A 23,168-nucleotide genomic window follows, 5' to 3' on the forward strand; every position below is an offset into this window, starting at 1 on the left:
ATATATGTGGCCATTTATAACTTTCTCTAAAATAAAGTTGTAGAGATAAAGCAAAGAGAGATATATATATATATATATATATATATATATATATATATATTATATAATACCTGAAAAAAAATCTGTCATTTGTTACATACCCAAAAAGAAGAATAATTTTAAATAACTACATCAAGACCTGCCTTCATGTCCTAGGACTGGCTAAGACCACATGGAAGAAACTTTCAAGGAGATTCCTATGTACTTAATGTGAGGAAGTGATTCCAAACAACTAAAGTTGACTGAAAAGGGAATGGACTCCCTCTGGGCAGGTAAGAGCAGAGGTTTAATGATGCAGAAAAGAGGAATGTTTTAGATGGAAGTGAAACCAGATGATTCCAAGGGTCCTTCCCATTCCAAGATTCGATAATTGTATCATTAAAATTGTCTAGAATTATGAAGTGTACCTATCACTTAGCACTAATATGAACCTTAGATGTTATCCAATCCAATGCTTCAGGCAATGGGGAGTAGAGACCAGGAGTCACATAGCCAGTACAATGACATAATCAGCCCTAAGGTCTGGGTCTCTTGAACTTAAAATCTAGTTTTCTTTCCTCTTCACCAAAAGTGATAAGTGTTTAGGAAAATAAAACCCAAAGAATAAAACTAATAAAAATACCAACATACTGTTTTATTAATCATACATTATATTGATTTAGATGGAAAAGATTCCTCTAAAAGCTTAATTAAGTTATATTAATGTATTCCTTTTTGGCTTGTGTATTGCTTCATTAAGCAAGTAAAATCTAACAATTGAACATTAGGTAAAAAGCATATCATAATTGGTGCAATTTACTGAAACAAGTAGTATTTGCATGAAAAATTTAATTATGAGCTGTAGAATTTTTTTACCCAGTATTCCACAGTGTAAATTATTATACCTATCTATGTCTTAGAATGGGGTTAGCATTTTTCTTCAGGGGTTTGGCTATGCATGAATGTGAATATTTGAGTTCTTTTTCTCTATAGTCAAAAATATTATAATATACTTTGATATGTAAAAGGATCTGTAATCTTACCAACATGGACACATATTCTAAAGTATAGACCATAATTCATCTGCACTTTCTCATCCTGTGCAACATCTGCGTTTTATCTTAATGAATCCACCCAGAAGAACGGGGTCCTTCCTCTAAGATTCTTGACATTTCCCAGGTACTATATTGGTACACAATGTCAATGGGTTAGCATATATTACAGAAAGTGCATCCCAATTTACTAAACTATAATTTTTACAAAGTTCAACCAAACATAAAGGTAGATATATCAACCTGAATTTTAAGCTCAAAAATACAAATATTGATATTAATATTTCTTCTAGCAAAATATTTCAATATGTTTTCCCAACTCATCTAGAAATTTGTCATATTTCTTACCTTATGAATTCTGAAAGTTTTTGTTTTAAAGCAAATTTAGATAAATGCAAACTGAAAAATACATATAGAACCACAAATTTCAAGGTAAACTACAAATCAGGGATATGCTATTTTCAGATTTCAATTGAAATTTTAAGATTTTTTAAAAGAAAGGCATATATTCCTAATTGCACTTTTACATCTGTTGGTGGCCTAAGAAAAAGTGCATTTTGTTGTATTATAGGAGATCAAGAGTATTTCCTTTTCTGAATAGTATGCTCTATTGTAAGGAAACCACTTTCCAGTGTATTGACAGGTTTGGTACATTCAAAAGCTCCTTAAAATGGCCCAGAAACAGAATGTTTCTGAAGTTATAAGTAATTTCTGTCAGTAGGCAGACAGCTTAAAGACCACAGCTAGACTAGTCTTCCAGTAGATATCAAAGTTGGATGGTGGAGGACAGAGAAAATAGGACCACATCAAACTTTTTCAGGAGGAGGAATCATTTAAGAAGAAAACTTGAGAGGATGTTGTTGTTACCTCAGTCTGTGAGACTATAAGAAGTTTTTAAAAATCAGATTCTTAATTGAAGCAAGGCATCTGGAGGAAGAAACTGAAGAAGCTATGTGTCAGTCTAGTCAAACCCTTTCGTAGTCACATCCTTTCAGATTCCAGAGAAATCAGCTTAGGACCCTTATCCAAAAGCTTTGAGAATGATAGCCCATATTCCCCCACCATCTATCCTGCCTCCAAGCCAAACGCTAGTAAAAAGAGAAATCACCAGAGAAAACAGCCCCAACTTCTTGCACTCCAGTAATATCAACTACTGACCAACTGTCATCAATTAGCAGTTAAACCTAAGAATCCTAAAAGTGGCAGCTCGCTATCGACTACTGATCCTCCTTCTAGTCTGATCTCTGCAGCCACTATTCAATGCTATTCAAGCAACCACCATGGAGATCCAGTGCTGGTAATTGTTTCTGTGGATGCTCCAACTACAGTATCTAAGGGCCCGGAAAAGAAAATTCTGGCCACCAACATCCTTGGTACTATCAAGTGACTCAATATCAGAAACTGATTTTTATCAGTAGAAATTATATTAAAGAAGATATGTTACAATCTGCTTTGTGATCAGTCATGTCCAACTCTTCATGACCCCATTTAGTATTTTCTTGGCAAAGATACCAGCATGGTTTGTCATTTTCTTCTCTAGTTCATTTTACAGATGAAGAAATTAAGGCAAATGGTATTAAATGATTTGCCCAAGATCACACAGTTAGTGAGTATCTGAGGCCAGACTTGAACTCAGAAATATGAGGCTTCCTGACTGACTGATTTCCAAGTTTGGCACAATATGCATGTACCACAATCTAGCTACCCCAATCAGACTTGTAGTTTCACTCTAAGGATCATGAGATCTTTCCATTTGATTTGCAGCTGAAATCTTTCATATGTCTTTCCTATTATACTGTGAACTTCTTTATAGAGAAAATACTATCCTATTTTTCTGTTTGCATCAGCATAATTTTTGCAAGTAGTTAGTTGAATAAATGCATTTTTATTCACTCACACAGACAATAGAATTTGTTTTAGCATTTATTTTCTTATACATTTTGCAATCAAGGTATCCCTAGAAACAGTGTCCTAAAATGATTCTTCAGATACAAATGACAGTTTCCCAAAAGAATAAATTTAGAAAAGTGGAGGTTTGCTCTGTTACAGGACTCAGGAATAAAGTATATCGACAGATAAACAAAATGTCCCCCAACCCCAAGTTCATCTATCATAACTATATCAATTAACTACAGTCTCACCCTTCCCATTTCCCTATTATACTGCACTGGAGTCCCTTTTCAATCCTCAACAAATTAATCTTTAGATTAAACACTTACTATTCTCCGGACATTTTTGGTACACATTATGCATTTAACTTTCTAAGTGTGTTATCTTTTCCACTAATAGAAAGTGAGCTCTTTGAAGGCAGAGAACTGTATAGATCTTGTGTTTGTGTTTATGTCATATCTGGTGCAGTGCTGGACATATGGCAGATACTTAAGCTGATTAATTTAATTAAATCCTGGTTTTGGTGAGTCTATGATTTCACCAGTATAAGTCTCTGGTTTTCAAGTGCTGATCAAAACTCCTCCCTGCCTTATATTTTATACATTTCCTGTTCCTTTTCTCCATATATTATTTATAATATTTATAATATTATGATATTTAACCAATGCATTGGAAGTTTGATCGTGTTAGGAGTACACTGGTATCACAACTATGAAATCCTGGATCTATTTAGAATAGGAAAGTCAGTTCCAAAACCAATAAAATGAATAGGAATATACTATATATTTTCAATTTTCAAAGAACTTCAATATATTTTCAAGGATATAGAAGATTTACAGGTTTACCATGCAGTCAAATTCTCTCATTGTACAGATAGGAAAATTTAAGTTCAGGAAAAAAAAGTGCTCAAGATATTAATTAGCCTAATTGGACTCAAATATAGGTCTTTTGATACTAAAATTTAGTACCTAAAAATGCAAGTTTATTGTATGATACATATGACCTAAATTTGATGTGCTATTTATGCCCCAATAGATTTTTGATTTTTACTAGGTATAATAAACATGAAACATTAAATTAAAAATAACTGTCTTCTTAGCCTTGTTTTTTTTTTTTTCTGAGAGGGTTGGGATTTTTTGCAGACAACCTGAATCACTTGGTATTAAATTTCTCCAAATATTTTTATCAGATAGCTATCTGGAGGGAGGGGAAGGAGGGGACGCGAGGTATTTTTGTTGGATAAAGATAATGATGAAAATGATTAGTATAATGAAATTTCTTTCACTAATAAACATTTTAAAATGGAAGTGCTATGGGCTACCTAGATATCTCTCTTTCAGTAGCTTTCCCTATTAAATCATTCTATAATCTCCATCAAATATAATCCAATTCAACAAACATAGGAGATATCAACTGAGTGCAAGGCACGCTGTTAGATACTGTGGATCAGTAAAAACAATAGACCCTCCCTCTAGGGGACTTTATTTTTTGAAGTAATGGCAGGAGAAAGCAAGATTTTTTTTTTTTAGGATGGGGAAAATTGGGGTTATTTTTTGTGATTGTTTAATATTATTTTTTAGTCTATGGGGAAAATGACAATGGTTAAAGAGATCTGGGAGATAAGAGACAATAAACTAAACAAAGTATAGCTACCAGGAAATAGAGTTATCGGAGCACTTCACACTTCATCAGAAAACCCCAAACAATTATCAGATCATTAGAGACTTTTAAAAGGGAACTTCAAAACATTGCTCTCAAAATTGCTAAGACAGGCATAAGACAGAATCCTGATTGCCCGCAGTGTTTAGACATTGGTGAAAGCACCAAATGACTGGATAAAAGCAGCAAGAATTAAGGTATAGGTGTTAATTAGTCAGCTCTGAATGAACACAACAAAATACAAAGTGGCAAAAGGTGGATGGTGATTCCCATGGGGGGGCTGTGGTTTGCTTAAAATTTATCCTGCTAGTTAATAAAGAACTATGTTTTCTTAATAAAGACAGCGAATGAGATAATGTTTCCTATTTCTACAAGGAGGAGTGATGTTCAATTTCTACCTAAGCACCCTAAGGAATCAAAAATCCAAATAATGGAGTGTATCCCAAGACAAGTGGAAACCCCCAAAGTTTGATTTTTATATACCATCTAGTTGGCTTGTTTAGTTAATTTCCCTCAATCCCATTAAAATACCATCAAAGACATAATATATTCAGAGTATCCAAGGATTTGAAAGAATGGAAAATAGAAAGGCATGGTGTGCTATGGTCCATAGAGTCACAAAGAGTTGGAATGATTGAACAATTTCAGCAGCAGCAGCAACAACAAACCACAGTTATTATTCAGCACTAACCCTCATTTTATAGATGAGGAAACAGAGATTAACTGACTAGCCCCAGATGACCCATGCCATCTTGATCTATATCTTCCCACTGGACCCAGACAACTCCAAAGGGGAAAGTGAGGCAAGTGACCTTGCACAGCCCTCCCTGATCTAAATCCAATTCACTTGCCCCTCTCTAATTTCAGGGTCCTCTACGAGAACGAGTGACAAACAACAACAACCTCTGTCCCAGATAAATCTTTGGACTCATCAACATGGCTCTACTTCAAACCTATTCACACTTTTTTATCCTCTGTGATTATTACATAGGTAATTCACATAAATCATCCAGAGAGTGTATCTAGCTAATAAGCAGGTCTTCTAAAATTCCAATTTTTCTAGACTTTGGACATTTTTTTTTACTATTTTAGATGGGTGGTTGGATTTTCCATCTGTTAGCCCTCATACTTTCTTGTTGACTATTCTTGTTCCTTTTCTGATGGTATTTTTCATAGAGAGGGAGATTTTAAAGTAGCAAGAGAGGCAACAAATTATTTAATAAGCACTTATTATGTATCAGGCACTGTGCTAAGTGCTTAGGATACAAATACAAGCAGAAAAAAAAAAGAGTTCCTACCTTTATTGAGCTTCTATTCTAATGAGGAAAGACAATACATAGAAAGAAATTGAAAAGCAAGGTGAGGGAGTTACTCACCTGTGACATATTATTGATGACTGTTAAATCAGAACAGGTGGGAAAGGAATGGAGCCCCTCCCCCACAACAGAAACCCAAGCAGGAACTCACCAGTAAGAGAGAGGGACTGGAACACTGGAGGGTTGTTCCAGGGTGAGATTTTATGCTGTTTCTTATAAGCAAAGTTACTAGTGATAGTATGTCGTGAATTATTGCTATACACCATAACTATTTCCATTACCCTTTATATCATCTATAATTCTGATTATTTAGAGATTGTCCCATGAGTCATAGCCATTGAGCATCATTGGGAGAATATTATTATCATAAATGTAGAGAGAGAGAACTAGCTGTGTGTGTAAAGTGAGATTCATGAATTGCAACATCTCCTGTGTTGGGAGGGGGACTGGCCCCCATCTATTCTATGGGGATCTTTCTATATACTACATTTCTAGCCTGTTCTCCAAGAGAGACTATAATTCCTACCTAGAATGGAAACAGGAAGTTCTCCCTCAGAAAGAGGGGATATCAGGCTAGAATTGTACCCTTAAATATTATTAGTCTTGGGATATGATTAGACTCAATATAACTTCAGAATACTATGTCATTATTTGGAAAAGGTGATCCCAATTACTGTATCTGAGACTTGATCCCTTTCCCACCAAAAACGAGCTCCATAATGAACACATATAACAATTAGGATGGGGGTGGGGAGGCAGGGGGAAGGGGGGAATGTAAATGTATCTTCATTACAGCACAACAAAAATCAGACAAAATCTGTCTGGGAGAATATATACTTGACAGTATAAGGTGAAGGAAAATAACTCAGTTCAACCAAGAGAGACAGTTTGAGATTTCATCTAAGGAGAATCTCTCAGAAATCTCTAGTCTAACATTTTGGGGCAAGTGCCACGAGGGAGACTGCCACTTCCTCTCATGTCATTTATTTCCCAGAATCTTATTCTCTATTCAACAACATGAAGTAAGAATGGCCTCTTCCAACTATCCTCTCAAAACTAGAAGCCAGAAATGTCCCAAAAAACTCAAAGCTTGAGGAGTCCTATGGAGAATTGAAGAAGGCTGGAGCTTTCTGGCCCTAACCCTCACAGAGGGCAGAGCATTCACTTTTACCAATCAGGACAAAGTCCCATACCAATGAGCATTGGGAATAGAATTCAATAAAGCTTGATTTTTTGTGATAATCAATTGTCAAATTTGTAACTCCCATTTCTAAAATATCTCTAGTACCTGTATCCTTCTCATCACCCATTCAGCCACTGTTCTAGAGGCTACCCACTTGGGGCCTAGTCTATACATAGAGGCACATTTAGCTATATTTATAATACCAATATTCTCCCAAAGATCTTAGATTATTATAAGAGCTTCTTAATTGGTCTTTGCTTCATCTTATGCCATTTCAACCCATCCATTAACTACCAAAATAATTTCCCTAAATTGCAGGTCTGATCAATTTCTCAATAAACTCTAATGGTTTTCATTTACCTCTAGGAACTCTTCTGAAACTCTTTATATCCTGGCTTCAGTCCTACACTTATAACTTAATTGTATATTATGCTCTTTATGTACTCTATAATCAAAGGAAATAGGTCTTCTTAATGTTCCTCATATATATATAACCCTCCATTTCTCACCTCTGTGATTTTGCACCCCAAATCTAGAATGCATCCCTTCCTCATTTCCAACTCTTATTATTTCTAAGCTCATATGTCATTCTTCTACATCAAGCCTTTCCCTAATTGTTACTACCTCCATATAACTCCCATTACATGTGCATTATATATGCCCATATGTGTATATAAGATAATACCCTGAAAGAATGTGAGTATCCCAAATACAAGCTTGTTTACTTTTTATCTCTTTCCCAAGAACCAACATAATGCCTGGCACTTAATAGGTCTGTAATAATTGTTCATTGACTGTGAGGAAATAGTCTGTTATAGAAAATTATTAGGGAAATACTTTTTTCTCTTATTATATTTTATTAAAGATACTATCAATATGTACATAGAACATTCTCATGTAGATTCAAATAAAAATGTAAAAATAGGAATATGTCTTGTTTATTTTTAAAATGATATTTTATTTTTCCCAATTATATGTTAAAACAATTTTAACAGTTTTTGTTTTGAATTTTAAGATCTATCAATGCCTTTCTCTCTGAGATGGTAAGCAATCCAATATAGGTTATACATTCTAATCATATAAAACATATCCATATTATTCATTTTGTATGAGATTTGAACAAAAAAAAAAAAGAAATAGAGTGAAAATAGTAAGCTTCAGTCTGTTTTCAGACAACATCAGTTCTTTCTCTGGAGGCAGACAGAATTTTTCATTATGAGTTCTTTGGGACTATGTTGGATCATTGCATTACTGAAAATAGCTAAGTCATTCACAGTTCATCATATGGTATTGTTGTTGCTGTATACAATATTGTCCTGGTTCTATTCACTTCATTTTGCATCAGTTCATGTAAGTCTTTCCAAGGTTCCCCTCCCCGAAATCATCAAGCTTGTCATTTCTTATAGCACAAGAATATTCCATCACAATCCCATACCACAGTTTGTTCAGCCATTCCCCAATTTATGGGCATCCTCTCAATTTCCAATTCTTATGTGTTGTTCAGTGTTAATGGGAATTTTGATCACTTTTGGCAGGAAGAAGAAGTAGGAACACTTTCTGTTGTATTTCTATGCTTTTGATAACTTAACCTATTTGAAATAAATGACTATTAAGCCCTCAGTGATTTCAAAATTGCATTGCCTTTATCAGAGATTTCATCTCTGGGTACTTGGTCTTAGCCATACAATATGACTTCATCATCTTAACAGAAACTTCCACTCCTTCATGTAGCATATGGCAAACTGTAACATTAAAGCCTAAATATAGTAGTTCCACTATGAGCCACTATTAGAAATGCTGCTAAATCTGTTCTATTTTCTGAATTATTTGTTATTCTGATATCAATTATCAATTCTTTGAGGATGATTGACTTAATTAGGTCATATTCCAAGTTTTCTGCACTGCTTTTTGCTCTTCACTTATTTGGGCAACTAGGTTGTATAATAGATACAGTGCTGAACCTAGTGTCAGGAAGACTCATCTTGCTGAGTTCAAATATGGCCTTAGATGCGTACTAGCTATGGGACCCTAAGCAAGTCACTTAACCTTGGTTGCCTCAGTTTCTTCATCCATAAAATGAATTGTAAAAGGAATCAACAAAGGACAAATGGCAAACCACGCCATATCTTTGCCAAGAAAACTCCAAAGAGGGTCATGAAGAATCAGCTATAACTGAGACACAACAAGGTGATATTGCTTATAATCTTCCAAGTTCTATGATGATTTGCACTCATATGCTGCAAATATTGGCTTTAATTGTAAAGACTCTCTCTACTTGGCAATGAAATCAAGTGTTTCCTGGTTGATGCTCCTTTGATTTCCAGTTTACTCATTTTTGAAATTTGCTTTACATGGGCTAAACACTAAATATTGGGCCTAATTAGAGTTAATATTTTTATACATATACTATTTTTCAGAATCTCAGATTGAAGCTGTTATAATTCCAGCTATTATTTTGTGAAATTTATCCTTTCTTCTTTTTTTATCCTTTCTTCTAATAGAGATTGATTTTGGTCCAATTAGTTGATGATATAACTGCACACTGACCATTGATTGAATCAGAAATAATTTATTGATAATTGTTCCTTTATTATGTTTAAGATATAATCCATTTCCTTATTGGTGAGGTCATTTTGAGACCACGTCTATAGCTTTCTGACTATCTGCCTGAAGATGATTTTCATGATGTATTGGGTATGAAGCTTCTGAGAAGTCGACCAGCCTTTGGCCTCTCTCATACTTTATCATGAAATCACATTCCAACAATTTCCACATTTCCATATCTTTCACTGGTCCCATGCCCATCTTTGCACTTGTTACCATGTTTGACTTGATTTGGAGGAAGTTATCATGTTCTTTACAGAATTTCTCTACAACAAATAAACCAAAAAATAGCTGCAAGATGGTCTCTTTTTTCATGCTTATTATGAGTACTGATGAGATGACCAGGTCTCCAGTGAAATTACATAGCTTCTTTCTTTGGAGGTACATAATGAAATCCACTTTGCTTCTCAGAGAAGAACTTGTGCTTTCTGTGATTTACATCTTCTATTTTAATCAGAGTCTGTAGATCAATTTTGATGTGATTCATGTCTTTCATTAAAATATAAGCCTATTAACAAACACCTCACATGTGGAACAATCAACACTTTAAATGAGGTTTATAATTATTCTAAAACTATTTGATTTTTAGCTCTGTGTTCCATTCTGATACAATCACTTTTGAAATGGAATGAAGTTTATAGAGGAATAAGGAGTATTTTTTCTGTTTCATAGTTTTCCATGACCAGAGAATTCATCACTTGTTCTCCAATCTGCTGGCAATGATCTCAGTTTGACCTCAGACAACAAAAGTGTATGACTGAGACCATATACAAAACTTTTCCAAACGTGATAAAACATGCCAGGGATTAAGTACCATTTGTGTATCTTTCAAGAGCCTATGTTTATCTTCATGACATGAAAAAACACTAGAAAAATTCTGTGGAGGTGAGATCTATGTTTGTATGTACAAACACATGACATAAATATATAAATGTGTATATTACATTTTATATATATATATATATATAATAAGGAATGATTTTTCTTTTTCTTTTGCATATATATATGCAATATATATATAAAATGCAAAAGAAAAAGAAAAATCATTCCTTATTTTTTTTTCTCCATACAAAAACCTAGAATTCGATTTTTCTCTTCATGGCATGGAAACATTAGCCTCAGTTGTTTTTATATTCAAGGAAGAAGTTATCCAACTTTTCCTAAACAAAGAACCACTTTTAATACAAAGTTCTATGAAGAAGAAGAAGAAGAAGGAGGAGGAGGAGGAGGAGGAGGAGGAGGAAAGGGAGGAGGAGGAGAGGAGAGGAATGAGGAGGAGAAGGGGAAGGAGGAGGAGGAAAAAGAGGGGGAAGAGGAGGAAGAGGGGGAGGAAGAGGAGGAGAAGAGGGAAAGGAGGAGGAGGGGGAAGATAGTTAACATTTTTATGGTACTTATACTGTCCTAGGTACAGTATTCCAAGATAAATGGAAAATCTAGAACACTTGATTCGAATAACAAGCATATTGTTCTTCACATTTAATGGAATATCTCACTTAAGTGCTGACTAGGTAACTACATATGCACTACTGCCACATCTTCAGAATTTCTGGGGTCTCCTGCCAAAACTTGAAAATGATCATATCCTGGCTAACAAAATGAAAATCCCCTCCATGAAGTCCATTGTGTGAAGATCTTGCCTGCATTCTCCTGTTATTTTATTGAAGCAACTCTATAATTTTCTAATGATAATCCAACACAATCTCCTCAACTGGTTGGTCATTGTAAGAGATTGTTTAAAAACAGTGCTACATTGATATTGTTAATATTCTTTAGTGGAAGACAATGAAAAGGACACTGAAAATGATAATATCTGAACCTCTTCCAAGTCACGAGAGGGTTGTCTAGAACTGAGATGCCAATTTGAAGAGAAAATTTGAGTCATAAAACAGTTTTGTCAAGTATGCTCTCTGTGCCTTTATTACAGGGCAGTATACAAAGTAAGGGATTTCTCTCCCCCCCCCAACTTTGTGAATGACCATGGTAACGTATCAGAACTACCTACCCATCTGGCAAGATACCATCTGGTATCTAGATATTCCATCTGGCAGAAAACACACACAGAGAGAGTTGGGGGTAGGAAGCAGCTTCAAGGAACAATGTCTCTGGAATGAGAGAACAAAATTGACTATGAATTTGGAAGAAAACTAGCTTTGGCATTCAAGAAACATATGAGGCAGCATGGTCTAGTGGAAAGAATCCTAGGTTCTCAAAACTGTCTTATTTATTACTTCTGTGGTCTTGGCCATGTCACTTAACTTTAGTTTTCTCATCTGTAAATTTAGGAGACTTTTTGGTTTTTCATCCTCTTACATTTATATTCTTAAGAATCTCTAACCAATAAAAAAAGTGCATATCTATGGAATTACTTGCTTCTCAAAGATCTACTCACTGGGGAGCAGCATGAGGTTAGTACAAGAAGAGAAAGAATATTAGAAACCTGCAGTTCCTAGGTATAAGTTACCTTGGCTATATATTTCTCCTACATGTCTCACATACCAACTTATTATAAAGTTGTGCCCAAACCTCTTATGAGATTCTGCACCTGTTTGTGCAAAAGTGTGCCTAGGTTTATGGGAAGGAAAGGTTTATAGTTAGTCTCTTTATTATGCCATTTCAGTAAATATCATTGCTTTGAGCTAATTGTGTCTACTTAACAACTATTAAAGTGAGGTCATTGGTGGGGGCTCATATGTAAGAGTTTTAAGATCAGGGTCTTACAAGGAGTACCTTTAAACTTTGGAGTAATCAGCCTAGTTAGAGACTCAACATCCAAACTTGTGAGTGCTAAGTGGGGAAGTAGGAAAGGTACCATGCTAGGTTGTGCTCACCTAACTCTTTTAAACAACATTTTAATTATTCCTCCTATCTTCTTATATCTTTTCAATGACCCACTGGAAACATCATCTCTGCTCCTTACTGCTCCTTCCTACAAGACTTTGTTCTTATTTTTCACTTCACTTCTGTCCTTCATCTTGCTGGGTTGCGTGTACTCAATAACAAAAGAACTGAACAAGAAGTTATCAGCAATGAGAGATCTAAGATCAGAACAAAATTGTAACAAGACTGTCTGGAGGTTGAGTTGGTGAGACATATTGCTGATGTATGCTTCCATCTATTTTCCCCTGCCTAGGAAAACATTTGATAACCAGAGTCTGAAGGAAAATGAACTCATAGTTGGTAATTAAGTAAGCCCACTTTGGAAGGAGGAATGGATAAAGGCTTGGGAGCTAAGTGGGGCATCACACAATTTAAATGGGGACCACACTACTCTTCCATTGTTTTAAAGATTTGTTATAAAGATAAGGTTTCATTTAGCTAATAAGACTTTTTTTATTTATATTCCAATTTTTGAGAAGCTTGACAGAGAACAAAGAATCATGTGATTTCATTCTCTTACAAATTACAATCAGATGAGATTATATCGGATAAGAATGAAAAAGTGGTTTGTAAATATTAAGGTGAAATATAATAATGAAATATAGAAATATAATACTATTATTCTTTTCAGAATAATTATTATTTCATAATTGTTAGAATAATAATAAGACAGAACAGGGTTGGATACATATTTTCTTAGCAATGGATGTAGCTGTCTGCAAATGACAATCACACAAAAATATTAGCAACAGCCACAGACACATAGTAGGTATTTATTAAGTTTTTGATTTGATCTGAATACTGTCTGGCAATTTGGCCCTTTCACGCTGAAAATTATCATCGAGAAATACAAGTGAAAAAGAAAAGAAAGTGGAAATTCTAGGACACCATAAAATAAACATTCAACTTGTGACCAGTTTGACAGGTTTCAGACTAGGGAGAGAAATGACAAATGGGAAATTTTTGCATAGGTTAAAAAAATGGCAGGTCATTCAATTTGAATGGAAAGATAAATATTCAGTGATGCAAGAAAAATAAGAATAAAGAGTTATTAACCCATGAATGCTTAAAGTATAAGAAAACAGCAGAAGTAGAAATATGGTACACAGTATTAAAAACAGATTTGTATGCTTTCTAGAAATATAAATACTAAATATACATATTAGCAAAGTTAAGGGGATCACGCTTATAATACCCACTCATGTTTTAACAAACAAACATACTTTTTGGGAGTATATGCAAGTTTTCCTTTTAATATTTTAAATAAAGCCACCTTAAATCCACCCCCACACCGTCCACACACAATAACAACAACAATCAAATATTTGAATCTGAACAGTTAGGTAATGTAATTGTAAGTATATGAATTTGAATAGTACTTGAACAGTATAAATAAAATCAATATTACCTCTAATTTTATATATTCATCAGAATGACATTACTTATTGATGTATGTACAACCATCTTTTTTAGAGTAATAATTAACTACTTTGTTATGGTTTTTGTTTTTTGCTTATTTAATTTTTACTCACTACAAAAAAAGGCAATAAACAGATCCTCATCACCTGTCAGTGGAATCATTGAAGTTGTTTCCTAGGTTTCCCAAATTCAGTCTCTCCCCTCTCCAGTGCACCCTTATATATAAAGTTGATAATATTTTATAACAGAATCTTAGTACCATAGACAGGGCAGCTAGATGGCAAAGCAGGTAGATTGCTGAGCCTGGAATCAGAAAATCATCTTCCTAAGGATAAATCAGGTCTCAGGAACTAACTAGCTGTGTGATCCTGAGCAGGTCACTTTAACCCTCTTTGCCTTAGTTGATCATCTGTAAAATGAGCTGGAGAAGGAAATGGCAGACCAGTCCAGTGTCTTTGCCAAGAAAACCCCAAATGGGGTCAAGAAGAGTCAGACATGACTGAAAAATGACTCAACAGCAATCATAGACAGATGGCATCTGTCATCTATATACCATCTAATCTAGGGGTCATTTATTCCAAACCATTCATTTCACAGAAGAAGAAACTTAGAACCATTAAGTGATTTAGGTCAAGGTCATGGAGCTGGTAAACAGGAAAGGGAAAACATGAGATCTGGTCCCATGATTCCAAATCCAGCTCCTCACTCCTAAGAGATAGTCCAAATAGGTCACTTCTCTGCTGCTCCAACCTTTTTGTGCTTGACTAGTGCCTGGAGGATAAAATAGAAACTCTTAGAGAGGGCATTCATGATCCACTGCCATCCTGCTCCAATCTTCTCTTTCAAGATTGTTACTTTCTTCAAAATTTAAAACTCCAAAATCCCATCATCTCCTTGTATCCTTTTACATTTGCCATTCTTTCTAAATCTTTTCTTTGTCCTCACTCAAAATGTGGCAGAGCAAGAATTTAAACCAAAATCCTAAAATTTCAATCCAGTGTCCTCTTTGTTGTCCACCTTCTTCTATGTGTTCATGCTGTGCTGCCTCAATAGAATCCTTCAGAGAAAATACTGTTTCGTATTTGGCTGGTTATACCCAGCTTAGCACTATCTACCTACGAGATGCTTAATAAATGACCATAATGAATGGAATTGCATTTAATGACTTTAGACACATTTTCTTAAAAGAATGGTATTTTTAAAATTCTATCTCTTTTCAATAATATCTCCTTGATATAATTCAGGCCTAAGAATAAATATTATTCAAATACACTCAATCGTTCTTTCCTTCTTAGAGTCATCACTGCTACAAGAAAGTGACTCAATGATTTTCATTTTCTGAGGACTTTTATGAGGACATATTCAATAAAGACATTATATATGATGGAGATGATCATTATGACTTCAACCCAGAAAAATGTTCTTGCTTCCATTCTTACCATTTTCGCAATTTTACAGTTAAGGAAGTAAAGGCAAACATAGGTTAAGCGACTTGTCCAGAGTCACACTGCTAGTAAATGTCTGAATTTACATTTGAATTCAGTTCTTGCTGACTCATGGCTCAGTGTTCTATGGGCTATGGCACCCTGGCTGCCTGAATCATGTTTTTAAATACATGAAAGTAATTATATTGAAATACAGTTATCAAAATAATTTTAAAAGCTCACAGTTAAGAATCCCTGCATATTTCTATTGAGGCAGTCTATAGACTAAATTAGTTTTTGCAGATCAGATTTAATCTTAGTGTCTTCCAACTCTGAGATATCACTACACACCTGTCAGATTGGCTAAAATGACAGGAAAAGATAGTGAAGAATGTTGGAGGGGATGCGGGAAAACTGGGACACTGATGCATTGTTGGTGGAATTGTTAATACAGTCAGCCATTCTGGAGAACAATTTGGTACTATGCTCAAAAAATTATCAAATTGTGCATCCCCTTTGATCCAGCAGTGTTTCTACTGGGCTTATACCCCAAAGAGATACTAAAGAAGGGAAAGGGACCTGTATGTGCCAAAATGTTTGTGGCAGCCCTCTTTGTAGTGGCCAGAAACTGGAAATTGAATGGATGCCCATCAATTGGAGAATGGCTGGGTAAATTGTGGTATATGAATGTTATGGAATATTATTGTTCTGTAAGAAATGACCAGCAGGATGAATATAGAGAGGCTTGGAGAGACTTACATGAACTGATGCTGAGTGAAATGAGCAGAACCAGAAGATCATTATATACCTCAACAACGATACTGTATGAGGATGTATTCTGATGGAAGTGGATCTCTTCGACAAAGAGAAGATCCAATTCAGTTCCAATTGATCAATGATGGACAGAAGCAGCTACACCCAGAGAAAGAAGACTGGGAAATAAATGTGAACTATTTGCATTTTTGTTTTTCTTCCCGGGTTATTTCTACCTTCTGAATCCAATTCTTCCTGTGTAACAAGAGAACTGTTCAGTTCTGCACACATATATTGTATCTAGGATATACTGTAACCTATTTAACATGTAAAAGATTGCTTGCCATCTAAGAGAGGGGGTGGAGGGAGGGAAGGGAAAAGTTGGAACAGAAGTGAGTGCAGGGGATAATGTTAAAAAATTACGTAGGCATGGGTTCTGTCAATAAAAAGCTATAATTAAAAAAAATCTTAGTGTCTTCCCTCTGAGATTACCCCAAGTTAATCTTGTATATATTTGTTGGTGCATCATCTGTGTGTTGTCTCCCTTATTAATAAGACTTTGAGCTCTTTGAGGGCAAGAACTGTTCTTTGCTTTCTCACTGCTCAGCACAATGCCAGGCACATAGTAGGAAGTTCATAAATTCTAGCTGACTGACACATGATATGATTGAGTGATCTTGGAATCCACTAAACGTCCAAAGATCTTTCCATAAACTGATGGCTAGACTTTCTCTCTCCAAAGTTAATTATTTGAGCATGGTATTTAAGCACTGGCTTGAGTATCAGAGGAACTGGGTTCAAATCCCAACTGAGATGCTTCATATTTACATGATCTCAGGTAAGTTCCTTGACCCTCTGGACATCATTTCATTCATACATAAAAAGAGTCGCACTGCATATCTCTGAGGTCTTTTCTAGCTTTAGATATCTGAGCCAATGAATCCACACTCAGTTCTTTACATTTATCCATGTTGAATTCTATCTTGTTGGGTCTGCTTCATTGTTCCAGCCTTTCCAGAGTTGGTCCTGAATCCTGAAGTTGACTTTCCTGGCTCTCCTTCCCAACTTGTTCATCTTTACATATTAGTGACATAAAAACATCCTCACCCCATTCCCCTAGAAAATAATTCTGTTCTCAAAATCTTCCTTAAATTCTATTCATTTTTTGTTATGGCCCTCAAGCCAAAGGACAGCAGAGTTTATTACTTCCCCTCTGTCACTTGCATGTAAAATATGTTGAAGGATTCTAAGAACACAATGTCTGGTAAAGAGTCAAGCCTTCTAATCATGAAATAGACTTTTTTAGCTATATTAAAAATTGCTTCTCAGTAATAACAGGTTTTCACTAAAACGAGTCAGTTTTCATTTTCTTTCTCTCATCAGCTGCTTTTCTGCCTCCTTTTTTTGGTCTCCAGCTGCTCATGTTATTATGTGCTTAATTTTTTTTATTCTGTTGTTGATTTTATCTCCCTCTGAGTATTTCCACGATAAATGGAAACTTCTCCAACATATTCTCAGGTAGTCAAGGTAAGCCGCTCAGTCTCATAATTCCCGTGATGTATATTTGTTGAAAAGGTGCCACTAACAATATTTCTATGCTCTTTACATGCACTTACTGTACTAGCCAATAAAAATATAAGTGCCTTCATTTTTTGTTACAAGCATATTTTTCTACAATATTTCGATATGTTGGCTTTTTAATGTTACTATCTGAAAATGAAAGCCAAAGTAAGCTTGAATCATCCTGAACACTTCATGGCTGAATCTTTAAAAATGATGACTTATAGTTGAAATATCATAATAGTGATGAACGACATTATTTTAGGCCTATTTAATAATGAATCTTAAGGAGTTGGTACAATAATTTAGGGGAGCCATTTATGTGGAATGGGTTTTTATCAAGACTATAATCAAACTCTGGGACACTACTGGTTTTCAATGTGGACCAAAGCCATCTGGATTTAGGCCACTGCCTGTCGAGGGATATTAAAGACAGAAGCCACAGAAATCAAAGAGACAACAATAAACAGGAACTGGGGACATTAAAGGAAAAAGACCTTTTATATCATTAAATGTATAACAGGTAAATGATATGTAAATTAACACTGCTAAATCAAATTATATGTTCTGTTGGATTTCTTCTCCAAATCTCCAATCTTCTCCAAAAATCACATAGTATCTAGGATCAAGTCATTTATCTAAAATGGGCTTAAATCTTTTAGAATATATAGCTTTTTTGTGAGTACTCCAGCAAACTAGTGAAAGAATATCTCTCTTCTAGCCAGAGTGGGAGAAATATTTTTGTTTTTCCCTTTTAAAGCAGAGAAAATCAAATACTTAGAATATTTTACATTTGACTCAAATCCTTTAGTCACTGTCCTTAATCCAGAAAATGGTACTGAGATATAGGACATGTTCCCCCAGTAGAATCCTATATTTTTAGACCTGAGAGAGAAACTAATGAAGGAATAAAGATGAGAGTTCCAATTAAAGTTACCCTCTATTCTAGTTTACTTTTAGGTGAAATAAGCCTAGATTCTGGTGTCCATGCCAAGATTCCCTGAAATAAATCTTTCTGAAAATGCATGTTTGGGGTAGGAAAGATGTGGCCAGAGGTCAAAGGCTCCTTCTAGAGTCTATGTCTATAGAAGCTGGCCCATCTCTGAGCTAACTAAATCCAGAGTAGATTATCATGTCATGATGCTGTTTCATCCTTTGTTCCCAAGATTGCAGGTAAATATAATTTTGAAATGATACTACTTTTCTATTAGCTACCTCAGGGGACATTATAATAAAAGAAACGCCCTTACTTAAAGACTGAGTAACCTTATGGTAAACCTACAGTCCAAATATGATCCCATTTCCAGTCTGGGCTAGATTTAAAGCAGGACAGGAATTGTTTACTAAACCTTCAAAATCTATGAGCAAAAAACCATAGGTCTACATGCATATACTTTCCCCTCCCTATATTTAAGGCTAATCACTCATTAATAAGTATTAACTATATTACATCAAAATTGATGGAATTTCCTTCAGTGGAGAACTTCAAGCATAGGCTAGATAACTGTAATTTATATGACATAATAAATATTCTTTTGGATCAAATGGCTACTGAGGTTCCTTCCAATTTTTAAATTCTCTGATTCTATAAACATTTTTATAATTTCCAGGCAGTCTACTAAGCCCAATTTGGTTTGAAATTCTGTGATTTAACAAGGGCATGATAAAAGACAGGAAAGGTAGGAAAGGTAGGTTGGTGGCAACTATTGAACAGCCTTGAATAACAGCCTAAGGAACTGAAAACTAGGGCTGGCAATGGACAGTCACTGAAGCATACTAAAGAGGGAAGGTATTATCAAAGTGGTTCTTCAGAAAGATTAAGATAAATACAAGGTACAGAATGGAATGGTATAGTAAGAGTTTAAATGTAGGGAGAATGTGTAAAAGGCAATTATAATGGTCCAGGTATAAGGAAAGTAATAAACTATAATGGTAGTAATGAGAATGAATGAAATAAATGAAAAGCATTTAAGCATTTGTATTGTGCTAAATACTGTGCTAAACATTGGGAATATACATACACACCAAACCAAAAGATTTCCTAAACACATTCAGATAAAAAAAAGGGGTTCATCTTTCTCCAATTGATAAATGGTCAAAGGATATGAATAGATAATTTTCAGATAAAAAATTAAAACCATTTCTAGTCATATGAAAAAGTGCTCTAAATCACTATTTTTTTCTTTTTTTTCTAAATCACTATTGATCAGAGAAATGTATATTAAGACAACTCTGAGGTACCACTACATACTTCTCAGATTGGCTAAAATGACAGGAAAAAATAATGATGAATGTTTGAGGGAATGGGGGAAAATTGGGACACTAATACATTGTTGGTGGAGTTGTGAAGTGATCCAACCATTCTGGAGAACAATATGGAACTAGCACAAACTGTGCATACTCTTTGATCCGGCAATGTTTCAACTGGTTCTATAGCCCAACGAGACCATAAAAAAAGGGAAAAAGACCTATCTGTGCAAAAATGTTTATAGCAGCCTTTTTTTGTAATGGCAGTGGAAACTGAGTGGATAGGTGATTTGGTTTATAGAATAATAAAGATATTGAGTGGAAATGGAGAGGAGCAGAATGTTATGCCCTTTACAATAGCAATGGCAATTGCCAAAATTGATTTAAATTTAAGATGAGATATAAAGGACATGTGCAAAAGAAGGATCAAGGAAGAATCAACAAACAGAGCAACTTATTGGATGAAGAAAAAGATGAGAGGAAAGAAGTCAAATAGAAATCTAAGTTTTGAACTTGGATGTCTGCAACAATAGGGCCAACCTTTAATAAGAGGGAAGTCACAAGTTTATAAGTAGCAAGGTAATTAGTTCTGTTTTTATCCAGGTAGAACCTGAGGTAGTAACACTGTACTTTACATGAGAGATAAGGATTGGAGATAAGATGTAGGAGTAAACAACATAGAGAGAACATCTAATGTTGTGAGACTAAATGGGTTTGCTCAAAAATAGGGTCAAAAGAAGAAATGAGAACTAAGGACTTGTTGAGAAATGCTCACATTCGGGAGGCAGGAGGGCAAAAAATGATTCCATGAAGGAGAAGGAGGAAGAGAAGGAGGAGGAGGAGGAGAGAAAAAAAGAACTTTGGAAATAAGTGACTTCTTCCTTTGAGAAATAAGAACATGGAAGGATAAAGAGAAAAAAAATGTTTAAAAATAGAAATTCTTTAGATAGGCAGAAGAATATGGCACAGAAGTGGAGAAGATGAAAAATTAGGAAGAACATTCATTCACTAAACATTTATTAGGTGCCTACTATGTGTCAGGCATAATTCTATGTAGTGAGGATGGATAGAAAGACAAAAACAAAACAGAAGCTAACCTCAAGAGATTAACATTCTATTGGGGGGAATCATCTTGTGTATGTTACTTAAAAACTCAAAAAAAAAAACAAAACAAAACAAAAACAAAAACAAACCCTGATCTTACTAATCATTCCCATCAAGTGTTACTCTTGTCCATAACCAAGGGATTATATCTTGATGTTCTAGGTGGGGTCACTCTCACTTTCTCCTAATATTGTAAGAACACTAGTGGCATATACTTGTCATCCACTGGTTATCTATCACTTATACTTAATCATGATATCAGTCTATCTTTTTTTCAATCAAATATTTCCCTAGTAACATTTTAAAATCTGATTCTTTTTCAAAGCATCCACCTAGAACAAGAGTTATTAACTGTAAAGTTTCATAGATCCCATAAACTTGCATGAAAGAAAATCTACATCTTTATTTTTATCAGTCTGTAACTGAAAGTTAGCAATTTTTTCACTTATGAATATGGACAATCAATCACAGTATTATTGGGATCTCACGAGACTGACAAAGGCATCCATGAAATACAAAAAGATGAGAAGCCTATTAGGCTTGAGTCCACATATTCAAGGATGAATACTATTAGGATGAATCCACCAGGGCAAGGATGGAATTGCTGGCCCTTTCCCAAGTCCTCAGGTTAAGTGCCTTTTGTGATGAGGGCAAGGAGTCTCCCAGCATATATGCCAGCCCAGAACAACTCACAACAATATGCCAACTTAAGAACAAAGTTCTTAAGGATAGTATGTCTTTTACAAGTTTACTTTAGGGTCCAACAACCTTTTTGTGCTACCATAAGTTTCAAGAAGCTTAGAGGAGGTTTCTTCCCTCACTTAGCAAGTACATTTTTATATCAATTAACCCAGATCAGAATAACATGAGCTAATCAGCACCATGAAGAAAAGGCTACAGTTTAAGGATGGCTCAAGATCAATAAACAATAGACTTTTGCACAAGAATAGAGGTAATTACATGTCAGGGATACAATTTAATCCTAAGTATTCATGTCCAGCTGTCCAAGGATAGAAGCACTATCCTTAGCTCACGACAATTAAGGAAAAAAGTTGACGTTAGAATTGTCTTTTTTTCCAAAAGAGGTTTAAAAAAAACCACAACAACTTGTAAATGATTTGGTTTCTGGTGAAAACACAGATTTAAGGATTTTAAGGCATTTAAACCAATAGATCACAGTAGGATATGAACAGAACTACGATGTGGTAATTGGTTGCTGTCTCAATTCCATCACTCAGCAATCAAGAGCTCGTGGCAGAGCAAGAAACAATGAGAAAGACAACCATTAGTAAGTGCCAGGAGAGTACAGAAAGAAGCAAAAAAGAAAGGGGGAGAAAGAAAAGAGTCTAAAGATCCTATCAGTAAACAAGGGGCCTAATCTAGGGACACAGAGGGACTGTCTTTACAACAATGGATAAAATGTTCATGAATGTCACATTAGCATAAACTAAAAATGTCTTTGGGACACCTGGCAGTGAGTGGGGGGAATAAGAAAAGGTAACTACATTACACTGTAGTGTATGGGTAAATAAACCATTCAACCTTTGGAAGCATATTAACCCATTTAGGTCACTAGTTATAGAATCACAGAGAGTTAAAAAGGACCTTAAAGACCCCAAACTCACTTTATACAAGAGGAAACTGATATCCAGAGGGAGGTGTCTGAATCAAGCTCCCAAAGTGCATAGTTAAGATTTGAACACAGATCTTCTAGGCTAAATACAACATCCTCTCTACTGCTCCACCCTGTTATTCAGTGGCATTACTATTTAATCAATAATTTGTTAAAAGTTTTGAATTTTTAATAAATATAAGCATAAATTATAAATTATAAAGATAATTGTAAAGTTATTAAAATGCAAAATCTTATAATTCTGAAAAGTATTTGGGTACTCTTTTGATCTCTATTTAGGGTATCAAAGCCAAGGGCCCTTCCATTCATCTTTTCTTGAATGTTTTGTGATCAAGTGAAATTTCTCAAAGAGATGAGTTTCTTCCTAAGAGTCTACGTCTCCTCTATCAAATAAATATGTGAAGAGGATATGCAGTCAAGAGATAGCTA

At 34.9% G+C, this 23,168-nt stretch overlaps 1 protein-coding gene across 1 annotated transcript in view; it reads right to left on the reverse strand.

Moving 5' to 3' along the window:
* Positions 1 to 23,168, reverse strand: part of LOC127541529 (doublecortin domain-containing protein 1-like) — a 183,806-nt gene that overhangs the window by 126,229 nt on the left and 34,409 nt on the right. The window lies entirely within an intron of this gene.

Source organism: Antechinus flavipes, chromosome 6, assembly GCF_016432865.1.
Source record: "Antechinus flavipes isolate AdamAnt ecotype Samford, QLD, Australia chromosome 6, AdamAnt_v2, whole genome shotgun sequence".
Taxonomy (NCBI): domain Eukaryota; kingdom Metazoa; phylum Chordata; class Mammalia; order Dasyuromorphia; family Dasyuridae; genus Antechinus; species Antechinus flavipes.